Source organism: Rhinopithecus roxellana, chromosome 11 (genome assembly GCF_007565055.1).
Source record: "Rhinopithecus roxellana isolate Shanxi Qingling chromosome 11, ASM756505v1, whole genome shotgun sequence".
Taxonomy (NCBI): Eukaryota; Metazoa; Chordata; class Mammalia; order Primates; family Cercopithecidae; genus Rhinopithecus; species Rhinopithecus roxellana.
Window position 1 is genome coordinate 81,600,754 of NC_044559.1, and position 16,583 is coordinate 81,617,336.

Sequence of the window (16,583 nt, forward strand, 5' to 3'; positions counted from 1 at the left end):
CCCCTCCGTGCCACCGGGCCTGAAGGGCAGCTCAGGGCCCACCCTGGGAGGTCGCTCCCGGCTCTGCGCGAGGCTCAGCTTTGCACGTTGCTCTATTCAGCACGAGCTTTCACCTGGCAGCGAGCAGATGCCCCACTATTCACCAAGGGGAATCAGGAGGCTCAGCTCCTGTTCCGCTGGGATCGGATGGAACGTTTGGAGCTCTCGTGCCCTTTGGTCCCCCTCCCCTGACCCAAATGGGGAGAAAAATGTGTTTGAGTCCCTTTTAAGTCTGCTTTTATTAGAAATAACAACATACGGCCGGGCGCGGTGGCTCAAGCCTGTAATCCCAGCACTTTGGGAGGCCGAGATGGGTGGATCGCGAGGTCAGGAGATCGAGACCATCCTGGCTAACACGGCGAAACCCCGTCTCTACTAAAAAATACAAAAAACTAGCCGGGCGAGTTGGCGGGTGCCTGTAGTCCCAGCTACTTGGGAGGCTGAGGCAGGAGAATGGCGTAAACCCGGGAGGCGGAGCTTGCAGTGAGCTGAGATCCGGCCACTGCACTCCAGCCTGGGCGACAGAGCGAGACTCCGTCTCAAAAAAAAAAAAAAAAAAAAAAAAAAAAAAAAAAAAGAAATAACAACATACATTAAGGCCATAATTGAAATTCTACTTTCAAAGGGCCGGTCTGACTAGGAGCACACATTTGTCCCGATTAAAAAAAAAACAAAAAAACAAAAAAACAAAAAAAAAACACGTTACTAGCGGGGAAAATCAGTCGCTAGTCCTGGCGTTCCCTGTGCCTGAGGTCTGCAGCAGCCCCGCTTGCTAATTGCATGGCTGTGCGGGACAGGCCCCATGAGGCGGCCAGAGGTTATGTCTAAGGTCCTGGCTTTACCAGAAGGAAAACTCATCACCAGCAGCGCGGATGGACATTAAACTTTAACACTAGGGCGTGGTGATGTTTCACTAGACCTTTGGCGCACGTGTGTGAAGCAATATTCACATAAGCATTCCCACGCTGGAGTCAAACTTTAAATCAAATATATGATATTAAAACTAACGAGAACTGTTCTACAAAGGGTATTGATTAACAGAGTGAGGAAAGTAATGGGATGAGGAAAGCCCAAATTGGTGGGTCCTACTGCCATTCAAAGGATTGTCAGGAGGAAAAACTCTTTCCTCTATCAGCTAGGTTTGATCCAGGGTCTACTGATGAAAAATTAACAAAAGAAAAAGTTTATCCATACGCACATGGAAGTGCACAAAAGTGGCTTCCTCCAAAATTAGAGATGGGGTTTATATAACCAACAATAAGGGAAAGAGGGGGAGCTCTCTCATAGAAAAGGGCATCTATGGGAAGATCAAGTGGTTTCTTTAGGAAAGACAAATGAGTTTTAGGAGATAGGAAAGTTTCCAGCGGTGTTTGTTTATGTAGGTGCCAATGGTCTCCATCCCTTTTCATACCCACTAAAGCTCCCTGGGAGGGGATTTACGGCAGCTTCACTCTCAGAAGTTTCTGCCTTTTGTCACATAAAGGAAGCTCTGAAAAAGCTCACTTTTGCATCTGTTGAATCTCAAACATCTTTAGTTTAAAATAATCTTTGGCCTGTGCTGTGGCTCACGCCTGTAATCCCAGCACTTTGGGAGGCCGAGGTGGGTGATCACTTGAGGTCGGGGGTTCGAGATCAGCCTGACCAACATGGTGAAACCCCGTCTCTACTAAAAATACAAAATTAGCCGGGCGTGGTGGTGAGTGCCTGTAATCCCAGCTACTTGGGAGGCTGAGAAAGGAGAATCGCTTGAATCCGGAAGGCGGAGGTTGCGGTGAGCCGAGATGGTGCCATTGCACTCCAGCCTGGGCAACAAGAGCTTAAACTCCATCTTAATCATCATCATCATCTTTATATCAAGTCTTGGGTTCCAAGTGGGTCTTCACAGGCTGGAGTGTTGCTGGTCACTGAAATGTAATTGAAATTTATCTGTATTCAGTCCCATTACGTAGTAGTATGAAGGGAATAAAATTGAAGTTTGGACATTATTTGTATTTAGATAAAGAGGACTTTGCTGTAACTGCAAAAGCTCTCATCTCAACATTTAATTCTGGCCCGTCATTTTCTTCTTTGCTGTTATTGGTCAAACCTTTGGTTAAGCTGGTTTGGGCTCAGCTGTTAAATTTTTTTGTTTGTTTGTTTGTTTTTGAGACGGAGTCTCGCTCTGCCGCCCAGGCTGGAGTGCAGTGGCCGGATCTCAGCTCACTGCAAGCTCCGCCTCCCGGGTTCACGCCATTCTCCTGCCTCAGCCTCCCAAGTAGCTGGGACTACAGGCGCCCGCCACCTCGCCCGGCTAGTTTTTTGTATTTTTAGTAGAGACGGGGTTTCACCATGTTAGCCAGAATGGTCTCGATCTCCTGACCTCGTGATCCGCCCGTCTCGGCCTCCCAAAGTGCTGGGATTACAGGCTTGAGCCACCGCGCCCGGCCTGTTTTTTTTTTTTTTTTTGAGATGGAGTCTCACTCTGTTGCCCAGGCTAGAGGCTGGAGTGCAGTGGTATAACCTTGACTCACTGCAACCTCCACCTCCAGGGTTCAAGCGATTCTCCTGCCTCAGCCTCCTGAGTCACTGGGACTACAGGCGCCCATCACCACACCCAGCTAGTTTTTGTATTTTTAGTAGAGACAGGGTTTCACCATGTTGGCCAGGCTGGCCTCGAACTTCTGACCTCAGGTGATTCACCCACCTCCGCTTCCCAAAGTGCTGGGATTACAGGTGTGAGCCACCACACCTGGTCTCAACTGTTAAGCTTAAGGGAAACATTCAACTTGTCAGCTTCAGTGCAGGCCTAAACCAAATGACTCCCTTTGTAAGTGGAAGAAAAACTCCCTTGGCACGTCTTAGTCCCTAAGGTGATGAGTTGTGCACCTGGTCTCTTTATTAAAGGACAGGGTCATTTTGCTCAATTTCATTACTTATTAAAACCAAAGTGCAGCTGGGCGTGGTGGCTCCCGCCTATAATCCCAGCACTTTGGGAGGCAGAGGTGGGCAGATCACCTAAGGTCAGGAGTTTGAGACCAGCCTGACCAACATGATGAAACCCCATCTCTACTAAAAATACAAAAAAATTAGCTGGGTCTTGTGGCACATGCCTGTAATCCCAGCTACTTGGGAGGCTGAGGCACAAGAATCACTTGAACCCGGGAAGTGGAGGTTGCAGTGAGCCGAGATCGCACCATTGCACTCCAGCCTGGGCAACAAGAGCAAAACTCTTGTCTCTAAATAAATAAATAAACCAAAGTGCAACTCCAGTACATCCCCCACTAGAATGACTAAAATTTAAAAGACACAAAATGCCACGTGGTAGGGAGAATCTAAATAAGTACTGGTAAAAGTGGAAGGTGATATGTTTAGTCCATTTTCTGCTGCTATAACAATACCAGAGACTGGGTAATTTATAAAGAAATTTGTTTCTCACTGTTCTGGGGTGGAAAAATCCAAGAGCATGGCCTTCTTGCTGTGTCATAACGTGGCAGAAGAGCAACTGAGCACTCCAGACAGGGAGACGCACCAGGGGCCAGACTTGCTTTATAACAACCCACTATCATGATAACTAAGCCACTCTCTAGATAACAACACGGATCCCTTTATGAGGGCTCTGCCCTCACAACCTCATCACCTCTTAGCTCCCATCTCCCAACACTGTTGCACTGGGGATTAGGTTTCCAACACAGGAACTTCTGCGGGTACACATTCAAACTATGGCATGGTGTAGCCATTTTGGAAGAGGTTTATAAAAACTGAATTTGTCTATATCCTGTGACCTACTTTTTCACTCATTGGCGTATGCCCACCAAAAATATGTGTACGTTCAAAAGACATGTACAAGAATAATCACAGCAGCAGTATTTATACAGCCCCAAACTGAATGCCATCCAAATGGCCTACAGTATTAGAACAGATACATTGTAGCATATCCACATATGGAATCCTACCCAACAGGGAGAATGAAGACCTACAACATGCCACGTTACAGAAAGATCTCACACATTTAATGCTGGTCAAAATAAGCCACCCCCAGAAGAGTACACAGTATATGATTCCATTTATATAAATATGCAAAGGAGTAACTGCAAGGGGGCTTGCAGTGCTGGTGAATTTCTTGATTTGGGTGTTGGATACAAAGTGTGTTCACTTTGTGAATATTCATTGAGTTGTACACTATGATCTGTGTACTTGTCTGTAAGTTTCAATGGAGCACTAAAACAAAACAAGAAAACAGGAGCCCTGTGAAAGTTAAAAGCAGATATTGGACAAAATGGAATTTTCTTCCAAGCAACCTCCATATAATTCACTTTTTACACTCTTGAAAACCAGATTTCCTTTCTGGCTTGTCATTGCCACCAGCTGCCCACCCAGGCTGGCCTATTTTCCCAGTCACCCAGACTTCAATTTCCTTGCCCCCAGTTTTCTTCTCTCCCCGCCTTCAGGTTCCTTTCTGTTCTTCCTTAAGCCTACCAACATCCTAGAGGAGTTTTTGAAAAAAAAAAAAAAAAAAAAAAAAAAAAAAAAAATTTTAGACAATCTGGGAGAAGGCATGGAGTAGAGAAATAAAGTGAAAAATTTCATCCATTAGTCTCTGCAATTGATTGTTGAGCAGTGAGCATCAAACGCTGAAAGCTAAGGACGCTCGCAGTACATACACTGATTCGCCTATACAGCTTTTTTCTTTTTTTTTGAGACGGAGTCTCGCTCTTTTGCTCAGGATGGAGTGCAGTGGTGTGATCTCGGCTCACTGCAACCTCCACTACCTGCCCCCCGCCCGCCCCCCGCCAAGGTTCAAGCCATTCTCCTGCCTCAGACTCCCGAGTAGCTGGGATTTTAGGTGCCCGCCACCATGCTTGGCTAATTTTTTATTTTTAGTAGAGACGGGGTTTCACTATGTTGGTCAGGTTGGTCTTGAACTCCTGACCTCATGTGATCCACCCGCCTCGGCCTCCCAAAGTGCTAGGATTACAGGCGTGAGCTACTGTGCCCGGCCTATACAGCCTTATTTAACATCCAAGATCTATGGGCCCCACTTCTACATTATAGTCTGATTAAACATTGATTTTGAAATAATATTAAACATTAATTTTGAAATAGATTCATATATAGTTGTAAGAAATAAGAGCAATCCCATGTATTCTTTACCCAGTTTCCTTCTAAAACCTCGCAGAATATGAACATGGATCCAGTAAAGATACAGATCATTTTCATCACCACAAGGAACACTGAGGTTTCCCTTTTATAGTCACAACCACTTCCTTCCCATTCCACCCTTCTTTATCCCTGGCAACCACTAATCTGTTCTCCAGTTCTGTAACTTCCTTATTTCAAAAATATTATATAAAAGGAAATAGCAATATATAACCTTTTGGGACTTTCATTTTTTGGCATAATTATCTGGAGATTCATCCCATTTGTATGTATCAATAGTTCATCCCTTTTTTATTGTCAAGTGGTAGTCTGTGGTATGGATGCACCAGTTTGTTTAACGATTTACTTGTTGAAGGACATTTGGATTGTTTCTAGTTTTGGGCTATTAAATAAAGCTGCTATAAACTGTCATGTACAGGTGGTTGAGTGAATATCTCTTCATTTTTTTCTGGGATAAATGCCGAGGAGGGCAACTGCGGGGTCATATGGTAGTCTTAAGTTTAAGAAAGTACAATGTTTTTTCTAGAGCAAATGTACCATTTCACATATCCACCAAAATATGAGTGATGCAGTTCCTCTGAATCCTCATGATTTGGTATTGTCACTACTTTTTATTTTGGTCATTCTGATAGTTGTGTAGTAATATCCCAATGTGGTTTTAACTTGTATTTCCCTAATGGCTAATAATGTAGAACATTTTTTCATGTGCATATCTGCCCTTTTTTATATCCTCTTCAGTGAAATGTCTCTGTATCTATCTGTCTATTTTCTGACTGGATTGTTTTTATCATGTGGCTATTTTTTTTTTTTTTTTTTTGAGACTCTGTCACTCAGGTTGAAGTGCAGTGGCATCATCTTGGCTCACTGCAACCTCACCTCCCAGGTTCAAATGATTCTCCCACCCCAGCCTCCCCAGTAGCTGGGATTACAGGTCTGTGCCACAACACCTAGCTAATTTTTTCTATTTTTAATAGAGACAGGGTTTCACCGAGTTGGCTAGGCTGGTCTCGAACTCCTGGCCTCAAGTGACCCATGTGCTTCAGCCTCCCAAAGTGCTGGGATTACAGGTGTGAGCCACCGCATCCGGCCCCTGTGGCTATTCTTTTTTTCTTTTTTTAATACTTTTAAGTTCTAGGATACATGTGCACAACATGCAGGTTTGTTACATATGTACACATGTGCCATGTTGGTGTGCTGCACCCATTAACTCATCATTTACATTAGGTATATCTCCCAAAACTATCCCTCCCCCCTCCCCCTCCCCCACAACAGGCCCCGGTGTGTGATGTTCCCCTTCCTGTGTCCAAGTGTTCTCATTGTTCAATTCCCACCTATGAGGGAGAACATGCGGTGTTTGGTTTTGTGTCCTTGAGATAGCTGGCTGAGAATGATGGTTTCCAGCTTCATCCATGTCCCTACAAAGGACATGAACTCATCCTTTTTTATGGCTGCATAGTATTCCATGGTGTATATGTGCCACATTTTCTGAATCCAGCCTATCATTGATGGACATGTGGGTTGGTTCCAAGTCTTTGCTATTGTGAATAGTGCCGCAATAAACATATGTGTACATGTGTCTTTATGGCAGCATGATTTATAATCCTTTGGGTATGGGATGGCTGGGTCAAATGGTATTCCTAGTTCTATATCCTTGAGGAATCCCCACACTGTCTTCCACAATGTTTGAAGTAGTTTACAGTCCCACCAACAGCGTAAAGCATTTCTATTTCTCCACATCCTCTCCAGCACCCATTGTTTCCTGACTTTTTAATGATTGTCATTCTAACTGGTGTGAGATGGTATCTCATTGTGGTTTTGGTTTGCGTTTCTCTGATGGCCAGTGATAATGAGCATTTTTTCACGTGTCTGTTGGCTGCATAAAATGTCTTCTTTTGAGAAGTGTCTGTTCATATCCTTCGCCCACTTTTTGATGGGTTTGTTTGTTTTTTTCTTGTAAATTTGTTTGAGTTCCATTTGTAGAGTCTGGATATTAGCCCTTTGTCAGATGAGTAGATTGTAAAAATTTTCTCCCATTCTGTAGGTTGCCTTTTCACTCTGATGGTACTGCCTTTTGCTTTCCAGAAGCTCTTTAGTTTAGTTAGATCTCATTTGTAAATTTTGACTTTTGTTGCCATTGCTTTTGGTGTTACAGACATGGAGTCCTTGCCCATGCCTATGTCCTGAATGGTACTGCCTAGGTTTTCTTCTAGGGTTTTTATGGTTTTAGGTCTAACATTTAAGTCTTTAATCCATCTTGAATTACTTTTTGTTTAAGGTGTAAGGAAGGGATCCAGTTTCAGCTTTCTACATATGGTTAGCCAGTTTTCCCAGCACCATTTATTAAATAGGGAATCCTTTCCCCATTTCTTTTGTCAGGTTTGTCAAAGATCAGATAGTTGTAGATGTGTGGTATTATTTCTGAGGGCTCTGTTCTGTTCCACTGGTCTATATCTCTGTTTTGGTACCAGTACCATGCTGTTTTGGTTACTGTAGCCTTGTAGTACAGTTTGAAGTCCGGTAGCGTGATGCCTCCAGCTTTGTTCTTTTGGCTAAGGATTGTCTTGGCAATGCAGGCTCTTTTTTGGTTCCATGTGAACTTTAAAGTAGTTTTTTTCCAATTCTGTGAGGAAAGTCATTGTTAGCTTGATGGGGATGGCATTGAATCTATAAATTACCTTGGGCAGTATGGCCATTTTCACAGTATTGATTCTTCCTATCCATAAGCATGGAACATTCTTCCATTTGTTTGTGTCCTCTTTTATTTCATTGAGCAGTGGTTTGTAGTTCTCCTTGAAGAGCTCCTTCACATCCCTTGTAAGCTGGATTCCTAGGTATTTTATTCTCTTTGAAGCAATTGTGAATGGGAGTTCACTCATGATTTGGCTCTCTGTCTGTTATTGGTGTATAAGAATGCTTGTGATTTTTGCACATTGATTTTGTATCCTGAGACTTTGCTGAAGTTGCTTATCAGCTTAAGGAGATTTTGGGCTGAGACAATGGGGTTTTCTAAATATACAATCATGTTATCTGCAAACAGGGACAATTTGACTTCCTCTTTTCCTAATTGAATACCCTTTATTTCTTTTTCCTGCCTGATTGCCCTGGCCAGAACTTCCAACACTATGTTGAATAGGAGTGGTGAGAGAGGGCATCCCTGTCTTGTGCCAGTTTTCAAAGGGTAAGCTTCCAGTTTTTGCCCATTCAGTATGATATTGGCTGTGGGTTTGTCATAAATAGCTCTTACTATTTTGAGATACGTCCCATCAATACCTAGTTTATTGAGAGTTTTTAGCATGAAGGGCTGTTGAATTTTGTCAAAGGCCTTTTCTGCATCTATTGAGATAATCATGTGGTTTTTGTCTTTGATTCTGTTTATATGCTGAATTATGTTTATTGATCTGTGTATGTTGAACCAGCCTTGCATCCCAGGGATGAAGCCCACTTGATCATGGTGGATAAGCTTTTTTGATGTGCTGCTGGATTTGGTTTGCCAGTATTTTATTGAGGATTTTTGCACCAATGTTCATCAGGGATATTGGTCTAAAATTCTCTTTTTTTGTTGTGTCTCTGCCAGGCTTTGGTATCAGAATGATGCTGGACTCATAAAATGAGTTAGGGAGGATTCCCTCTTTTTCTATTGATTGGAATAGTTTCAGAAGGAATGGTACCAGCTCCTCCTCGTACCTCTGGTAGAATTCGGCTGTGAATCCATCTGGTCCTGAAGTTTTTTTGGTTGGTAGGCTATTAATTATTGCCTCAATTTCAGAGACTGTTATTGATCTATTCAGGGATTCAACTTCTTCCTGGTTAATCTTGGGAGGGTGTATGTGTCCAGGAATTTATCCATTTCTTCTAGATTTTCTAGCTTATTTGCGTAGAGGTGTTTATAGTATTCTCTGATGGTAGTATGTATTTCTGTGGGGTCGGTGGTGATGTCCCCTTTATCATTTTTTATTGTGTCTATTTGGTTCTTCTCTCTTCTTTATTACTCTTGTTAACAGTCTATCAATTTTGTTGATCTTTCCAAAAAACCCGCTCCTGGATTCATTGATTTTTTGAAGGGTTTTTTGTCTCTATCTCCTTCATTTCTGCTCTGATCTTAGTTATTTCTTGCCTTCTGCTAGCTTTTGAATGCGTATGCTCTTGCTTCTCTAGTTCTTTTGTGATGTTAGGGTGTCAATTTTAGATCTTTCCTGCTTTCTCTTGTGGGCACTTAGTGCTGTAAATTTCCCTCTACACATTGCTTTAAATGTGTCCCAAAGATTCTGGTATGTTGTGTCTTTGTTGTCATTGGTTTCAAAGAACATCTTTATTTTTGCCTTCATTTCGTCATGTACCCAGTAGTCATTCGGGAGCAGGTTGTTCAGTTTCCATGTAGTTTTGCAGTTTTGAGTGAGTTTCTTAATCCTGAGTTCTAGTTTGATTGCACTGCGGTCTGAGAGACAGTTTGTTATTTCTGCTCTTTTACATTTGCTGAGGAGTGCTTTACGGCTATTCTTAAGTTGCTTTACAGAGCAATTTAAAATTGCTCAAATGGTACAGAAAATTGATCAGATAGTACAGAGTTCCCCTAGAGCTTCTCAGCATCCTTCCCCCAGTTTCTCCTATTATTAACATCTTCTTCCATTAGTGTGGTCTTTCTTTGTTTTTTTTTTTTTTTTTTTTTTTTTTTTTTTTTTTTTTTTTTTTTTTAACGTAGCTGTGCTTGGAAAAGTAACAGCTAAAATGTGGTACATTTTTAAGAATCAGCAATTGTTTCATATGGATATGTTATTATTAACATCCACAGTTTACATTAGGGTTCACTCTTTGTGCTGTACATTGTTGTGTTTTGACAAATGCATAATTTAACCACCATTATACAGTGTCACACAGAAGAATTTAACTGCCCTGAAAACCCCATGTGTTCTAGCCCTTCATCCCTTCTCTCTCTTCTAGACCCCTGGACTTTTGACTGTCACTATAGTTTTAGCCTTTTCCAAAATGTCATGTAGTTGGAATCACACAATATGTAGCCTTTTCAAACTGGCTTCTTTCATGCAGCAGATGCATGTCGGGTTCCTCCATGTGTTTTCCTGGATTCATTACTCATTTCTTTTTAATCACTGTATAATATTTCATTGTATGAATGTACCTTTTTAAAAAATCCATTTACCTACTGAAGGACATCTTGGTTGCTTCCTGTTTGGTGCGATTATGAATAAAGCTGCTATAAATAGCCATGTGCTCAAGTTCTTCTGCTCTGACAAATATCCATGTGCAGGATTTTGTGTGTTTCTTCTGCTCTGACAAAATAAATATCCATGTGCAGGATTTTGTGTGGACATAAGTTTTCAATTCATTTGGGTAAATATTTATGAGTATGAGTGCTTGACTGTATAGTAAGACCTTGTATTGCTTTGTAGGAAACTGCCAAACTCTTCCAAAGTGGTTGTACCATTTTGCATTTCCACCAGCAATGGGTTCCAGTTGCTCTGTATCCTTTTCAGCATTTGGTATTGTGTTTTGCATTTTCACTGTTCTGAGAGGTGTTTAGTGGTATCTGGTGGTTTTAATTTGCAATTCCTTAATGATATATGACATACAGCATCTTTTCACATGCTTATTTGCCATCTGTGTATCTTATTGGGTGAGGTGTCTGTTCAGACCTACTGCCAATTTTTTAATTGGGTTAATAGTTTTCTTTAGTTGAGTTTTAAGAGGTTTTTTTTTTTTTTTTTTTTTTTTGCAAAATTTGAATACAAGTCCTTTATGTGTTTTACAGATAGTTTTCTGTTTGTGGCTTGTCTTCTCATTCTATCGACAGCATCTTTCTTTTTTTTTTTTGAGGTGGAGTCTTGCTCTGTCACCCAGGCTGGAGTGCAGTGGCACCATCATGGCTCACAGCAACCTCTGCCTCCCGAGTAGCTGGGACTATAGGCATGCGCCTCCATGCTTGGCTGATTTTTTATTTTTTACTTTGTAGAGATCGGGTTTTGCCATGTTAGCCAGGTTGGTCTTGAACTCCTGACCTCAAGTGATCTGCCTGCCTTGGCCTCCTAAAGTGCTGGGATTAAAGACGTGAGTCATGGCGCCTGGCCTAGCATCTTTCACTTAATAGTTATTTTCTTTCACAGATGGTGTCTTTGGTGTTGTATCTAAAAAGTCATCACTAAATCCTAGGTCATCTAGATTTTCTTGTATGTTATTTTCTAGAAGTTCTATAGCAAGGATTTTTGCATTTATGTTCATGAGAGATATTGGTGCATAGTTTTTCTTTCTTGTAATGTCTTTTTTTTTTTTTTTTTTTTTTTTTTTTGAGACGGAGTCTCGCTCTGTCACCCAGGCTGGAGTGCTGTGGCCGGATCTCAGCTCACTGCAAGCTCCGCCTCCCGGGTTCACGCCATTCTCCTGCCTCAGCCTCCCGGGTAGCTGGGACTACAGGCCCCGCCACCTCGCCCGGCTAGTTTTTTGTATTTTTTAGTAGAGACGGGGTTTCACCGTGTTAGTCAGGATGGTCTCGATCTCCTGACCTCGTGATCCGTCCGTCTCGGCCTCCCAAAGTGCTGGGATTACAGGCTTGAGCCACCGTGCCCGGCCCTTGTAATGTCTTTATCTGGTTTTATATTAGAGTACAGTAGTCCACAACAGCCCCCACCTTATCGGTGGTGAACATGTTTCAAACCCCCCAGTGGATGCCTGAAACCACATATTACTGAAGCCTGTATATACTATGTTTTCTCCTATATATACACGCCTATGATAAAGTTTAAAGTTTAATTAGGCACAGTAAGAACTTAACAACCACCACTGATAAAATAGAGTAATTGTTATGCAAATGTGGTCTCTCTATCTTTTTTGCCATACCCCACCCTTCTTGTGATGATGCAATGATAAAATTCAACGAGGGGAAGTGAGGTGAATGGTGCAGGCATTGTGAGGTACCCTTAGGCCACTTTGACGTGATGATATTAATACCTCAGGGGGATCATTTGCTTCAGGTGATCCTGGATCATCAAGCTGTAATGATGTTGATGGCTGGATGTCAGGAGCAGACAGTATCAGTGACTATGGGTGGTAATGTATACAGGGTATGAATATGCTAGACAAGATTATTCACACCCAGGTGAAATGGAGCAGAATGGCAAGAGATTTCATGATGTTACCCAGCATGATGCTTAAACTTACAAATTGTTTATTTCTGCAACTTTCTATTTAATACTTTCAGACCACAATTGACCACAGGTAACTGAACAAGAGGAGGCCAGGAACGGTGGCTCATGCCTGTAAACCCAGTGCTTTGGGAGACCAAGGCAGGTGGGTCACCTGAGGTCAGGAGTTCGAGACCAGCCTGGCTGACATGGTGAAACCCTGTCACTTCAAAAATTAAAAATACAAAATTACAAAATACAAAAATTAGCCAGGCATGGTGGGTGCACACCTGTAATCCCAGGTACTTGGGGGGCTGAGGCAGGAGAAACACTTGAACCCAGGAGGTGGAGGTTGCAGTGAGCCAAGATTGTGCCACTGCACTCCAGCCTGGGCGACAGAGTGAGACTCTGTCTCAAAAAAAAAAAAAAAAAAAAAAAAAAAAAGAAAGAAAGAAAGAAAAGAAAAGAGCAACCATGGATTGGTGGTGAGGGAGATGCTTCTGTATTGCTGTCCTCATACAATGAGCAGGGGAAGAATTCCTTTGGCGTCTACCTTCTGGAAGACACTATAGAGAATTGATATCATTTCTTCTTTAGATACTTGGTAGAATTCATCAGTAAAAACATCTCAGTCTGGAGTTTTCTGTTTCAGAAAACTATTGATTCAATTTCTTTAGTAGATATGGGCCTATTCAGATTATCTATTTCTCCTTGTGTGGATTTTAGTAGATTGCGCCTTTCAAGGAACTGATCCGTTTCATGTTACCAAGTTTGTGGGCAGAGCTGTTAATCATATTCCTTTATTATCTTTTTAATGCCCGTGTTCTCAATAGGGATGGCCTCTCTGATATGAGCAATGTCTTCTCTCTTTTTTCTTTGTTAGCCTGGTCAGAGATTTATTGTTTATTGATTTTTCTTTTTCCTATTTTCAATGATTTTTTGTGCTCTAATTTTTATTTTTCTCCCGTTTGCATTAGTTTATTACTCTTCTTTCTCTAATTTCCTAAAGTGAAAGCTTAGATTTTAGATCTTTCTTCATTACTAACTGCCTTCAATGCTATAAATTTCTCTTAAGTGCTTTTACCACATCCCATCAAGTTGTATTTTCACTGTCTTCAAAATATTTTTAATTTCTCTTGAGATTTCTTCTTTGACCCATGTGTTAAACCCCCAAATATTTGGAGATTATCTAGCTATCTTTCTGTTAATTGATTTGTAGTTTAATCCCATTGTGTCTAAGAGCATACTTAAGTTTGTTGAGGTGTGATGGCCCAGAATATGGTGTACCTTGGTCAATGCTCCATGTCAGCTTGAGAAGTATGTTTACTCTTCTGTTGACTATTGTTCAGAAAATCCTTAGGATTTTCTGCCTGTTAGATCTGTCAGTTATTGAGAGAAATGTGTGAAGCCTCTAACTATTATAGCAGATTTGTTTATTTCTCCTTGCAGTTCTAGCCATTTTTACCTCACATATTTGGATGCTCTGTTGTTACACATTAGAATGTGTGTACACATTAAAAATTGTTATTTTCATGGAGAATTGGTCCCTTTATTATACAATGCCCCTCTTTATCGCTAATAATTTTGTTATGAATTCTTCGAGCTATCCCAGCTTTCTTTTTGTTAGCAGTTTTCTCAATCTCTTTTTTAATTGATGTAAAACAAATAAAATTACCTTAACCACTTCTAAGTGTTCCATGAACATGGTACATCTATTTTTGAAGGTCTTTTTGATTTATCTGTTGTATAGTTTTCAGCAGACCTTTTACATATTTTGTAAAACTTTCATCTATTTCCTGGATTTTGTTGCTTGCTAAATCACTTAATTCTAGAAGCTTTTTTTTTTTTTTTTTTTGGTAGATTCTTGGGATTTTCCACCCAGTCATGTTGTTTGTGAATAAAGAAAGCTTCCTTGCTTTCTCATCTATATTGTCTTCCTATTTTTACTGTGTTACCATACTGGCTAGGATCTAAGGTATACTGTCGAATAGGAGCAGAGAAAGAGGACAGTATGTATGATTTCAATTTCTTGAAATTTGCCAGACGTTATGGCTCAGCATAATGGTCACTTTGGGTCTATGTTCCACATGAGCTTCCAAAGAATGCAGATTGTATGCTGAAGTTGTTAAGTTTCTTTCAGCTGGGCACAATGGCTCACATCTGTAATCCCACCACTCTGGGAGGCTGAGGCAAGTGGATCACCTGAGGTCAGGAGTTCAAGACCAGACTGATCAATACGGTGAAACCCCATCTCTACTAAATACAAAAAATTAGCCAGGCATGGTGGTGCATTCTTGTAATCCCAGCTACTTGGGAGGCTGAGGCAGGAGAATCACTTAAACCCAGGAGGTGGAGGTAGTAGTGAGCGAAGATTGCACCACTGCACTCCAGCCTGGGCAACAAGAGCGAAACTCCATCTCAAAAAAAAAAAAAAAAGTATCTCTTTCTGTCTCTATACACACACACACACACACACATACACACACCTATATATATGAGTATACGTATGAGTCAAATCACACTTACTCACTACTAAAATTGTCTCTATCTTATTGCATGTTTTCTTCTTGTTTTATTGAGAGAGGTGTGTTAAAATCCCACTATGACCTTGGACTTGTCCATTTCTTTTTGTGGGTTTGTCCATGTTTGCTTCATGTTTTTGAAGTGCGTATCAACTTAGAATTGCTTTATTCTCCTGGTTAACCGAATCTTTTTTTTTTGGATGTATCTTTTTTGTTGTTGTTGTTTCTGAGACTGAGTCTCACTCTGTCGCCCAGGCTGGAGTGCAGTGGCGTGATCTCGGCTTACTGCAGCCTCCGCCTTCCAGGTTCAAGTGATTCTCCTGTCTCAGCCTCTCAACTGTCTGGGGACTACAGGTTTGCAGCACCATGCCCAGCTAATTTTTTTTTTTTTTTTTTGTATTTTTAGTAGAGATGAGGTTTTGTCATGTCAGCCAGGCCGTTCTCAAACTCCTGACCTCAGGTGTTCTGCCGGCCTCGGCCTCCCAAATTGCTGGGATTACAGGTGTTAGCCACCACGTCTGGGCCTGAATATCTTTAGGAGATACCCTCTTTACTCCAAGTAATACTTTTTGCCTGAAGTCTACTTTTTCTAAAACTAATGTAACAATGCCAACTGTTGGCTGCAGTATCCTCCTTCCTCACTGGTCTTTGAGTTTCTCCCAGTGTGTCTAGTACATAGTAGGAAACAGTCAGTAAATGTTCATATGACTGACAATTTTTATTCTTAAAATGTGAAATAACCAAATGTGTGATTGTGTTTTTGTATAGCCATAAACAATATTGTGTTTTTGATCTTCATCTAAATGGACTCAAAGTATACTTTTTAAAAACTCACTGCTGTTTTGAGATTCAACAATGTTTTCTTACTCATTGACTTCTTACTGCTCTATAGGATTCCATTATATAAGTAAACCCCAGGAGCTCTCATGCAGACCCATACCTTAAAATACTGTCTTCTAAATTTCTCTCTCCAGTCTTGACCTTTCCGTTGAGTTCCAGACTCCTGTATCTGCCTGCCTACTCTGTATCCTTACTTTGATACATCTAACAGGCACCTCAAGTTTAACATGAACAAACAGAATTCTTGACCTCCTACTTTCCACCTCCACCCACCCGCAATTTACTCCCTTTTCAGTCTTCCCCATCTCCCCCATGATACATACCATTTACCCAGCTGTACGAGAATCAAAACTAAGATGGAAACACATGTAGTTTTGTGTTGAGGCATAGCAAGGAGGGCATACTGACTTGATTGGAGGTAAACATAGTTGGATATGACAGGAGACAAAGTCAGAGGGATGGGCAAGCGCCACAACTTGTAGGGCTTATAGTAAGGAATTCTGATTTGGTCTGAGGATGACAAGACGAAACTGGAGGATTCAGCAAGTAGGAAGACCAGTAAGACAACAGTAGTCTAGGAGAGGCAAGGTGGTGGTGGGAACTGTTGTAACCAAGCAAGTTACAGAGAAACGCCACACTCTGAGACCAATTCAGGAGTCCTTTATTAGCCAGCGACCGAGAGATGGCTAGCGCTCAAAATTCTCTCGGCCTCGAAGAAGGGGCTAGATTTTCCTTCATACTCTGGCTTAGAGAGGGGAGGGAGACCCGAGCTGTAGCAATCTTACAGAAGTGAAACAGGTAAAAAAGTTAAAAAGACAAATGGTTACAGGAAAACAAACAGTTCCAAGTGCAGGGGCTTTAAATTCATCACAAGGTGATAGGTGTGGGGGCTCTGGGTGTTATCTGCCAGACACAA